The following is a 12714-nucleotide window of genomic DNA, read 5'->3' as shown; positions in this document are numbered from 1 at the left end:
CAGAGGGACGATTGCCAAGTGTTTTCTGACCCAAATCCTAGAGGTATCCTCCATCTGCAGCAACAGACAGCTTGCTGTGGTCTGTCATTACCTTCTGTTTGGTTTTCAACACCAGCTAAGCCTAGCTAATGAAAGAAGATGCAACCACTGAAGATGATCAGGCAAACATTAGCAGCATTTCTGGGAAGCTTAGAGGAAGACTTCTCTAGTCTTGAATGTGCCAGCATAAAGAACAATAATGACTGAGGCATGCATATACAAGCATATTGCTTTAGTGAACTAGGTAAGCTCAGCTATTAGGAAAAAAGGCTTTATAAAGCCCAGTGGAGAGGATTTAAGACGAGAGATGAAGGGCAGAGCTATCCGTTCAGTTGCTGTCACAGCACCACACCTACCTACTTGGCCTCTATCTGCAGGCAATAAATTTTATAGCCCAAAAGAGCCAGGCAGTCAGAAATATTTTTCCTGTAGGACTGAGACCCAGCTCCTCATCCATAATGTACTTCTGTGTAAATGTTTGCCCTTCACATCTAAGGTTTGTAGCAATGCATGGTATTTAGCCAAATGCCATTCCCCTTAAGGGAAGCATATTTTTGTTCTTATAATCTTGCGTGGCAATTGAAATGGGCGTACTTTAACATGGGAAGAGTAAACACATTTCCCCTCAGCTAGGCGCTGCTGCACCACTGTGCTGATGATGATGGTGGCCTGAGGTTTTTCTCTACAAGTTCTTGACTGAGATTCAAAATCTACAAGGAAGACAGTTCCCCACAAAAAAATTAAATTAATCAGTTTGACCTCAATGCTAGGCTGGAGATTAGATCTATTTAGCCAGACATGAAAGGAAGCACAGGCCTCATCAGCAAAGCTCTGTCATTTTGTTCTCATCAAACCTCTCTATTTGATGTAGCAAGCACCCATTTACCTACCTGTGCTGGGTTGACCCTGGCTGGACATCGGGTACCCACCAAGCCACTCTATCACTCCCCCTCTTCAGCAGGACCTGAGAGAGAAAATATAGGGAGAGATTTGTGGGTTGAGAAAAGGACAGAGAGACCACTCAGCAACTGTCGTCACTGGCAAAACAGACTCGAGTTGGGGAAATTAATTTAATTTATTGCCAATAAAAACAGAGTAGGGCAATAAGAATATAAGCAAATCTTAAAACAACTTCCCCCCATTTCTCCCTTCTTCCTGATCTCAGCTTCACTCCTGAATTCTTTACCTACTCCTAGCTCAAGCAGTGCAAGGAGACACAGAGAATTGCAGTCAGTTCATCACATGACATCTCTGCCACTCTTTCCACCTCCCACTCTTCCCCTGTTCCAGCATGAGGTCCCTTCAATGGGAGGCAATTCTCCATGAATGTGGGTTCTTTCCATGGACTGCAGCTCTTCACGAACTCTTCCAGCATGGGTCCTTTCCACAAGCTGCAGTCCTCCAGGAATAAGCTCCTCCAGTGCAGGTCCCCAACGGGTCACACATCCTGCCAGCAAACCTGCTCCAGCACGGGCTGCAGGTCCTGCCAGGAGCCTGTTCAGTGCAGGCTTCCCATGGGGTCACAGGCTCCTTTGGGTATGGGGTCCTCCATGGGCTACAGGTGGGTATCTGCTCCACTGTTAACCTCCATGGGCTGCAGGGGGACAGCCTACATCATCATGGTTTTTGCCATGGGCTGCAGGGTGCAGGGGAATCTCTGCTCCAGTGCCTGGAGCACCTCCTCCCTCTCCTTCTTCACTGACTTTGGTGTCTGCAGGGTTTTTTTTCTCTCACGTATTCTCACCCCTCTCTCTGGCTGCTGTTGCACAGGGTTTGGGGTTTTTTTCATCTGCTTCTTAAATATGTTATCACAGAGGTGCCACCAGTGTCACTGATGGACTCTGCCTTGTCCAGCAGTTGGTCCATCTTGGAGCTGGCTGGCATTGGCACTATTGGACATAAGGGAAGCTTCCAGCAGCTTCTCACAGGAGCCATCCTTATAGCCCTGCACTTGCTGCAAACCCAATACGCTACCATGTAAACATGTTGTACTTAAAATGCTTGTCTTTGATAAACCATTCTCCCCTCTGAGCATCCATCAGGCCCAACATGAATTGAGCCTTAAAAGCTACCCAAAGCTTTTGGAGATTTCTTTGGATTTCCAGCTTCACATTTCAGTTACTGCGATGTTTGCATTAAGATGCTTGTCTGAGTTCTGCCCTGCAGGATTCAGAAAAAGAAAAATGCGCCTTTTGTACTGCACACAACCAGTAGGTATTTAGCTATTTCTTGTGTATTATGACAGTACCATCTGGCATTCATCTGCAGGGTACCTCAGGAGAATGTCCCCTTCCTACTTGCCTGTATGAAGCCGGCCAAAATGACAGAGTACACCAAAGGATAACTTCCTGTAATATGGTCTCTTAGCTTATCTTGAATAAGACAATAGTTCCTTTATATTCTTAACTTCGCATTTCACATGTTCTCATGCCTGCCTGGAAAATGGGGTCATAAGAGATTCTTACGGGTTAGACACCTCCTAATGTGAAGCCAGGGATAATGCTAGGAAATTTAGTAACTACAGTCTTTAAGGCCAGTTGATGATGCACATGCAGAAGGAAATACGAAATAGAAATAGGCCCAGTTAGATTTGTTCTGTTCCACTGAAATGCTTTGTACTGTGGAAGAATAAACAAACCACTGCTCTTAGAAGTCATGGTTCACCTGCTGGCTCAAAAACTCATGTCTGTCAGCCAGCATGAGAGAGGCCAAGGGGACTATCTGTTTGGGTTTCTCTTTTGGTCTCAGCGTAATTTATCTTGTCAGTTCCAAGATCTCCATTCCTTTCTTGAAAGGACGTTAAAGGAAGTTTTGCTTAGCCATGCCCTCCAATTATTTGATTATTTTCAAGCAAACAAACAAGAACTTAGCATGGTTTAGTTCAGTTGGACTAGTTCAGCTGCCAAGTAAGGTCTTAAAGCTGTTTTCATCCTAGCCTCTTCCTCAAACGGCAACTCCCTCATCCCTTCCAGGATATACACTTTAATACTCCCGACCTGCTTCTTGCAAACAGTCTTTTCAAGAGAAACAAGCCAGTCTTGAGCAATTAAGGTCTATAGATCTCCCTTCACTTCCTTTAAAGCCATTGTGGAGGTGCAGCTGAAACCTATTAAATTCAATTGAGCCCAAATGGCCCATAAGTCATATGGAAACTTCCTCTGGGCTTTTAACAAAAAGCCTTGCTTTAAATTCCAAATTACAAACAAATTCAGTCTGTTCAGCTTTCTCATAAAACACAAAAAATAAAGAATACGTACAGAGGAAAAGTTGCATCAAACAACAGGGAGCATTATAAGAAAGCACAACTGGTAACTCTTGTTCTGAAGTTACATTCTTCAGTTAGAAATGTCATATTAAGTCATGGCAATATTTTCTTTAGTCTGGACTGGAAGCATGCTTTATTCAGTGTATCACAAACTAAAACTAGTGGCATTCACCATCCATTCTCTTCTCCAACTTTTCCCCACAATAGCTAAAAATAATATGTATTCACCTGTACACACACAATATGTTGTGTATATATGATGTCTACGCATAATGCGTATATCACATCACATATAGCTATCAGACTAATCTCAGATTAATATGTAATAAGTAGGTAATAAACATTTATACACTATATATACTTAAGTATTGCTTTATTGTGGGTCAGGTTTTTATCAAGTTGACAAATTTATTTGTGTGGCTTTATAGGGGAACTCACAATCTATTTAAGAATCTATTTAAGATGAGGGATTAATATATGCACGGCAAGATCATAAGTCAGCTGAACACTGAAAAGACCCAGGCAGATACCGAACTTGAAAATTATACAGTAAAATATATCTTTATTCAGACCCCCTCATGGGATAGGCATGCTGTAAAAGTCTTAAAAAGCCACTATTCAAGGGTTAATTTCACACTAAGGGCTCTGAGAACTACTGGAGGCCCAGGTCTTTATGATTGTCTATCAATTAATGGATTTTACATTTTTTTAAGAAGAACTTGATGAAAAATATCTTGCTTAAACTATTTTAATTGGCAGCCAAGTAACAAGTCCCAGAAGTATCAGAATTGTTGTTAAAAGCGCTGTGTTGTAATATTTTCTAAAGATAAGGGGTCTGAGAAGCAGACACATGCGCATTCCCAATGTTTGTGAAATTGAAACAAAAAGTAACAGACATCCTTCACAGCTAACCAGGACCATGCCAAGCACTACTCCAAGCTGTATAGTCTTGACAGCTGATTCCTATGCAAATCCAATGCCTTTGTGACAGTGGGGACAATATCCTTCCCATGCAGAGGCAGCAGGGTACCACTACCTGCTAATGGACTTGGCACCACTGCTACAGGTCTGCCACAGAATCATAGAATGGTTTGGGTTGGAAGGGACCTCAAAGGCCACCTAGTTCCAACTCCCCTGCCATGGGCAGGGACACGTCCCACTAGATCAGGCTGCCCAAGGCCCCATCCAACCTGGCCTTGAACACCTCCAGGGATGGGGCATCCACAGCTTCCCTGGGAAACCTGTGCCAGTGTCTCACCACTCTCATGGTGAAGAAATTCTTCCTGATGTCTAGAAATTCTTCCTAATGTCTAGGAACATCTAAGAACCTGTCAGGGCGCTAGGATGTGAGGCTATCAAACCACAGTGACTGAAGCACAGAGTCTGCGTTCTTCTCATGCCTCTGCGGCAGATGCAACTAATCCTTTCAGCTGGCTTTATACAAACCCATTGGTGAAGGCGTAGTTTAGGTTATTGCAGTGCAATAAGCAGCTGTTTCTCCCATCACTTCTACTCCTCCTCCCTTCCTTCCCTTTCTCCTAAGTGTATGCTCTTGCTGCTCTCTCTGTACCATCCGAGAGCTGCTTCATCTCACCAAACAGGCAGAAGAACAACCCAGCAAAAGCAAACAATTTAACAGAGCCTCACACAAGAAGCGAGAATGACAGAGCAAAGGAGTTAGGACTGTGAAGCCTGGAGCAGAAAGAGGAGAAGCAGGACTGAATCGTGGCAACAGTGAGCAATCGCAGACCCACACCCTAGAAGACATCAGGTTTGTTAGACTGGCAGACATAAAGGACAGCTGAAATGCATTAGCCTGCATCTAAGCCAAAAGAAAAAAAAACAAAACGCTGAGGTCAGCATAGTATACATAGTATATTAACAGCTTGATTCTCACCCTACTTCTTTCTCAACATCTCCAGAAATTCATTAGTATTTAGACCTCACTCCTGGGACAGTGATAACAGAAACTATAGAACTTCTAAGACTGTGACTGTGGTCTGGGAATATTAAACAGACAAGTAATTTCACAACAATGAATGAAGTAACAGCTGTTGGGAAAGTTTTAGGGGAAAAAAAAGAACAACAACCAAACCTAGAAGGAAAAAAAGATGCTGAAGTACCTGTTTGGAAGAAGTATGTTGTCTGGCTTGTTTGTTTGTTTAACAGCCCTGGATTCCAGCCACCACAATAACACTGTAAATATGAAAAAGTGTAGATGGAACACATTGAACTTCAAGCAAGAGGGAGAAGGAAAGAGGAATTGCTCTCCCTCTCTTCTGATTCCTCACTGCTAGTCAACAGCGAATTAAGACTGCCTGAGAAATCAAGCAGGCTGAAATCACCCCTTCTGGTGGACAAAAGTTATCCGAGGACATATTCCTCCCCAAAGCTATAATACGGTTACCCTAGGCTTCACAACCCTGAAAATGGCAAGAATTAAAGTAATAATAAAACCCCCTAAAACCACAAGCCAGTGTTCTAGCCCTGTGGAAGGAAATATACCAACACAATTCAGCTGATGTCATTTGAGGTGATAGTGTGAAACAGGCCAAACTCAATAATCAATGCCAATTTGATTATTAAGCAGGTATTACTAAAATAAATAATACAACATTGGACACACAGGGAATCGTTTTGCCTAATGTGTGTGTCCACTGAGGCTGGTTACAGCACTTTTATACTGGTTAAACATACTTATTCATATAGATTCTGAGAAACACTTGTTACATATTCTGGAAATATCAGTTAAACATACATAGAACATCATATCTTGTCACCCACTCTCGAATGTACATCACAGTTCTTTTGTGTCTTCAGAATCCTCTGATGCTCTTTATCTTATCTCTTCATTGTGTCCTCTTGGTGAGCTCAGGTCTGTCCTTTGTTTCTGCTGGGTGACTGTCCTTGTTTCAACGAGTAAACAAGCTAAACTCCTGTTACAATCACATTATTGCTTACTGCAAGCTGGGCAAGATTTGATTCTTATTATTCTAATGATTTATTCCTTCCTTCAAAGTGGAGAGATGAGGAATCTCAGGGTGAGGTCTGCAGCATCCAACACACTGATGGCACCAGCGACGCCTATGGAGTCAGCACATCCCTGCCTCAAACTCAGCTCTAATCTGATTGTCTTGGGCCAACCCAAATACAGAAAAACACTGGCATTGGTCACTATCAGGATATGTTTGTTTACAAGCTAACTCATGAATACTTTCCAAAGCACTCTTTCTACTTTTTTTTTTTTTTTAATCCTGAGAAAAAGCCACGACTTCTACTTTGAAGGAGGATTTAAAAGTGGTTCTGATTCATTGGGATTTATGGACATTTCCCAAGGAGTTTCAAAAGCCTGGATTTTCTTCCCACAGCTCCCAGGAAATGTAGTTAAAACTCTCCCAGATGTCACTACTTTAGCATGTTTGGACTGATGGCTGGTGCAGGACAGTCACCCAGCAGCCTCCATCCTAGCACCTGTGTGGGGCAGGACTCCTACCGATGCCATCCAAGGCTGCACCCAAAACCAGGCGATCTGTATAAAAATGCAGCGTGAAAACCATTTCCTAGTGTAAACTCAACCACTGTTAATTTGGACAACAGTTATATTTCTTTTCCATTTCTGTATGCTGCCAATTCATAGAGAAATAGTGTAGCACTGGGGGCCAGTGGGAAAAACTGGGCAGGTAGAGGAGATATTCTCTTAAGGAAATGAACATTAGGAAATTTCTTAAGCCAAAAGCACACTGAGGACACTGTTATATTTAACCTAAGAACGATTTTGCCTTAATCCCGATTTAGCCACTGAGATTTTCAGCTCTAACTGGTTACAGCAAGTAATGCACTGGAAAGCCCTGGGTGAGGCTTTCTCCCTCACCTCCCTCACCCAGGACTCAATTCTAAGTGCTTTTTAAATGCCAGTCCTTGAGCAATAACTTTAATACACAAGAGTTGGGAGCCTTGCACAATTTTAAGGGAGACCCTGAACACTGCCTTCAGTGATAAAGTTAAAACCCCCCACCTTTGCTCATTTTCCCCATATTTAATTCTGACAGTGCACTCTGTATACCTCATCAAATATGCAGCTCTGTGACTAATGGGGTATTTGCACGTAAGGGCCATATTCAGTAAATTGCAGGGCAATAAAAGTAAAGGAAAACCATGAACTGATCAGCCAGCTGTTAAAATCATGCAAAATGTATTTTTTAAAATGTATTGTGTTATATCCAGATGCTGACTAGAACTCAACTGTAGCTCCTTCAATAAAGCTACATCTTACAAAAACTACAGGTCTCCCAATCTACTATTACACACTGGCTCCATACTTTTCAAATACTGATGAAAAGTTCACCTATCTGGGCCTCTGCTTTCCACTGATCATGTAAGGAGAGTACTATTTTGATTTTATGTGTGTGATTCCGTCTGCTCCAGTGCTATGCATCCTATCAGCATATGACCAAATAGCAAAGCTGACATTTTTGCTGTGATGATTCACAAAATGTGTTTTCTACTCCTGATTTACAAGAGCTCTTTTCATGAGAAATGATTAATAGTTCACCAGCACTGCCAAAAGGCACATAAATCTAGACATCCTCTATGCCCCTGACATGCTGCTCATCTCACAGATATGTTCAGATCTCTCTCTCTCCTGCTTATCTATGTCTGATCCCCACTGGGGATACACTCATGCTGATTAGGCAATACAGTTGCTGACTGGGACAATCTTAGGCTTATATTACTGATGGCACCCAATTAGAGCTTGCAGAAAGCAGTGTCCTTCCTGGCTTGCACTAGACAAGCATGATTAAGTGTTAAACACCTCTTAAATTAACAGGCAACATTACCCATGTGTCTGTTACAACTTATCAGGGTAAGAAAGCAGCTCCATTGCCAAGTTTTCTCTGTTGGCAGTTAGTCTCTCAGGCTGTAGACTAATAGAGCCAAGAAGAGGGCAAGCCGTGTACAAGCATACACCTGACTCAGCTGATGTTTAACTTATTCAAGACTGTTTCATACACTTGGTATTAAACATTCCATCAAGTGCCCCACTCAGATGTGATATGTTTACACAAGCACTGTCTGAACCAGGGCCCGTGATATCATTTTCCATCCCATCACAATCCCACTGCCCTGGTCTAATAAAAGCTGTTTCACACTTCTTGAGCATCCTTCTTCTGAAGATCCTAGAGTGTTTTGCAGTTATTAAAGAACAGCTCATACCATGCCTAACTATTTTATTCCATAATTTGAATGAGGCTGCTAGCATAGCAAGACACACACACAAAAAGGGAGCTCATTGCACCTACTATGGGAAGAAAATATCAAGGTTAGAACGTTTCCCCTACATGTAGCCACTATGACACAAGTCTTTAATTGTACAATCATGCTCTGCTTCACAAACAATACAGGGTAAAACATGCCTTTTGCTTGCTGACTTTGATGCAGACAGGTTATAGCTTGCAACCATTTTTCATTCCTGCATTTACTGTCCTCACTGTTGTTACAATACTGTACATTTTTCATTTAAGATACTACCACTAGTCCTCAGAATCACACATATCTCCCAGACTTCTCTGGAAACCCCAGCTACTACTCCAACTGAAATAAATAGATATTAATAAAATAAATATAAAAGAACACTCTAGGTGTGTTTTTATAATATTCTTGGCACTCATGTTCTGCTCAGGTTTTTTTCTTTTTAACCTCCTCATGATTATTTACTGGTCCAAGCTTACAAGCAGCTTGAGTGCACTCACCTTGAATTTTGCTGGATCATGCATTTTCAACAGGTCCTGTTTCCAGCCGAGTTATTTGGCTTTATTACAGTGCGAACTACTTCACGGATAAATACCTGGAAAGAACTTGTATGAAGGGATATCTTGCCTAGTTGGACAGTCCTTGGAAGTGTAAACACTGCTCCATTCTCCAGGTCCCTTATCTTCAAGCCTTTTGGTACATTTGCTAAGTAATAGATATGCTTTCTTTAAAGCAGTGCTCAATGGTTTCTTTAAAGATTGAGGAGTGGCCTATATAATTCTCATTTCTGTGTTAAGGATAAGAAAATTATTAGTGTTGCTTCTCTGATTGTTGTATAACAAATTCTTTAAGAAGCAGAACATTTCATTACTGTTTCTTGCCATGATCCAATATCCAGCTCTGTATTCTGCAGAGCTGTGTGTGAAGTGCTAACCGTGGGCTAAATCCATGAGAAAAAAGAAGCTGATGATACAAACAGGTGTTCATTGAGGTTGTGTTTGTGCAATGCTGTTTGCAAGGTATATAATCATACAAAGCAAAAAATCAAACAATAACAGCCACTTTCATTGCTCAGCATGCCCAAGCCTTCCTGGCCAGTGAGTCATAAACCCCAAAGGGCTTTGACTCTTCACTTACTCCTCACTCATGCTCACAGTTTCTTACCTGACTTATTTCTTCTGCCGCATTTGGAACCAGTTTCTCAAATTGCACGCCCTAATTCTGCTCAGACTTTGCTTTGCTTGATTACTGCCTTCCTACAAGCAGCTAAAAACATGTTTAATATTTCTATCATTTAGCCTGAAGGAAAGCTGTTTAGCACATTTAATATCTTTATGCAGATCTGAGACTTTCTACAGATATAAGAACCATCTAACAGCAGCCATTAATACTTTCCTCTATAAAACATATATTTCTAAAAGAACAGCTACATGCAAAGTAAATAGAGAATTCTTCTATAAAACAACACAACTTGCTGCCCCAAGTGCAAAAGGAGATTTTAAAAAATCCTAAGTTACAAATAATGAATAATATTCTTTTCACTCTTGTTTCTGTGATGTGTGCAAAGCACAACAGTTAGGACAAAGTATGAATTTTATCATCTCCCAAATGGCAGAATCAACGCAAATGGAAACTGCGATGAAATGCCCGTCTACTGAGTATCTACTCACCTCTCAGCTTTCTAGATAATACCAAACCTTTGTTTTCCTTCACAACTGTGCTGAATAACCTAGAATTGGATAGATCACACTTAGCAAGACCCACTCCGAAAAACTTCCCATGTATTTTTACCAGTCTGTATATTTTCTTGGCCATTTCACTGGGAGCACAATGCACCAGCTCCTCTCATGCAATACCCCTTAGTGGTGCACATTATCTGTCGGGGTAGGCTGCACTATCTAACTAGAGATCTCCTGGCAGTTCATCTTCACTGAGTTTCATAATTACTTGACTCTGAGCATTAGACATCCTCTCTAAGCAGTTCCACAGGACCTTTCTTGCTAGACACCATTTCTCATATTTCTTTTACTTGCAGTCTTATTTCACCATCTGCTGTATTCAGAACAGTTTTCTGAAATCCTTTTTTGCACAAGAGGTATTGCTTGTTGCTTTAGAGTCTCACATTGAAAGAAACACAGAGAGGAATAAGTGACATTTGGGGTATTTCATTGCACCCCCTGTAGTGGTGGCACTGGTGAGACCGCACCTTGAATACTGTGTTCAGTTCTGGGCCCCTCACCACAAGAAGGATGTTGAGGCTCTAGAGTGAGTCCAGAGAAGAGCAACAAAGCTGGTGAGGGGGCTGGAGAACAGGACTTATGAGGAACAGCTGAGAGAGCTGGGGTTGTTTAGCCTGGAGAAGAGAAGGCTGAGGGGAGACCTCATTGCTCTCTACAACTACCTGAAAGGAGTTTGTGGAGAGGAGGGTGATGGCCTCTTCTCCCAAGTGACAGGGGACAGGACAAGAGGGAATGGCCTCAAGCTCCACCAGGGGAGATTTAGGCTGGACATTAGGAAAAAATTTTTCACAGAAAGGGTCATTGGGCACTGGCAGAGGCTGCCCAGGGAGGCGGTTGAGTCACCTTCCCTGGAGGTGTTTAAGGCACAGGTGGACGAGGTGCTAAGGGGCATGGTTTAGTGTTTGATAGGAATGGTTGGACTCGATGATCCGGTGGGTCTCTTCCAACCTGGTGATTCTATGATTCTATGATTCTATGACATGAGTTCTACTAGAGCAACTCTTGGGGATAGGGGGAAGGAAAATCATTTCATGGATCATTTGCCCTAACTTTCTAAATTTGTTTCCTATTTATTTATGAAAATAAGTGCAAAACAGTATCTGAATTCAAATTACTGACATAAAAACCTCGATATGCTGAAGTTTCATATGGTACTGTGTATGCTCTGGGTGCTGTTTCAGCCATTCTTAAATCAAAAGAGCAATCTATTGAAGTGCATGATGCCATTTTGGCAGTAAAGAACTAATGGATAATAGTACCCACTAAGACTTGAAATGAAAGAAACAAACGTTGCTACAACCGTTCATTTTTCAAGAGCATGTGCTTAAGACTCAAGCACTTCATGAGAACAATGTATATTTCCTTCTCCTTGGCATAGTTAAATGATACCACACAAACCTTGACATGTTTTGGGAGAATTTTATCACTAAATATTTTGCACACGCATCACTTGACCCTTAAGCAGCTTGAGGAAAAAAAATTCTGAGTAACATAAAAGTATTTTCCTAGGCTAAGAGAACCTTACATGACCTAAGCTCTTTTTTCTTTATGTAAACAAAACAAACAAAAACCCCAAAGAAACAAACTGAATACCCAAACCTTGAGCTTTCTGAATAAATTAATCCAAATTAAGTAAGGAAAGTAAAAGTTGGGTGGTTCTGGCATAAAGAGAATCAAAGCACATTCCATTATCTAGCTAATACGAGCAATTTTGTTAAACAATCTATACCTTTGTTTTGTAGAGTTTGAAATTTAAGCTTTGGACAGATGTTTCCTGCTGGATACAGACATGCCAGGGAAGTATAGCCCCAGCTGTTGATCATCAGTCCTTTGCAGAGGTTACTGCTCCCTCATATTTGTTGGCAGAGATTGCTTACAGAAACACTCCTGAAGCCAACTGAAGTTAAAGTGAGTGGCATCACTATTTAGGCAGTTTAAGCTAACTAGCACAGCTGCAGGAAGAGTTCGTACTTTTCTGTACTTTTAAACTTCTACTGTTCACTAGTCTCCAAGTAGTTTTCACAACTTCTTGTCAAGATAGAAGGTTTTCTCACCTTTTCATGTAGTACCAGAGGTCAAATGCCACCCTCGAATATTTACCCTTAAATGCCTCCTAATTAAACACTGACGATTGTGTTAGATGGGCTAGTGAACTACAATCCTGTTTCAACTCTAACTTTCTGTTTTGATTAGCTTTCAAATCGCTTGTCCACCAAGCTCATGGTCTTAGAAACAGCAATCAAAATCCATGTTATTTCACTGTGCAAGGGCATCCTGCAAACCTGTGGGACACATCTATGGATACAATACAGACAAAATGCAGCTCTGATGCAGTGATGTTGGAGGACACAAGGCTATGGGCAGACTACAGAACTTTAGACATGCTATGATGCTCTAGACAAGCTCCTCACCTTTCTTTGC

This window comes from Phaenicophaeus curvirostris, chromosome 3, assembly GCF_032191515.1.
Source record: "Phaenicophaeus curvirostris isolate KB17595 chromosome 3, BPBGC_Pcur_1.0, whole genome shotgun sequence".
Taxonomy (NCBI): domain Eukaryota; kingdom Metazoa; phylum Chordata; class Aves; order Cuculiformes; family Cuculidae; genus Phaenicophaeus; species Phaenicophaeus curvirostris.
This window is presented reverse-complemented; position numbering follows the sequence as displayed.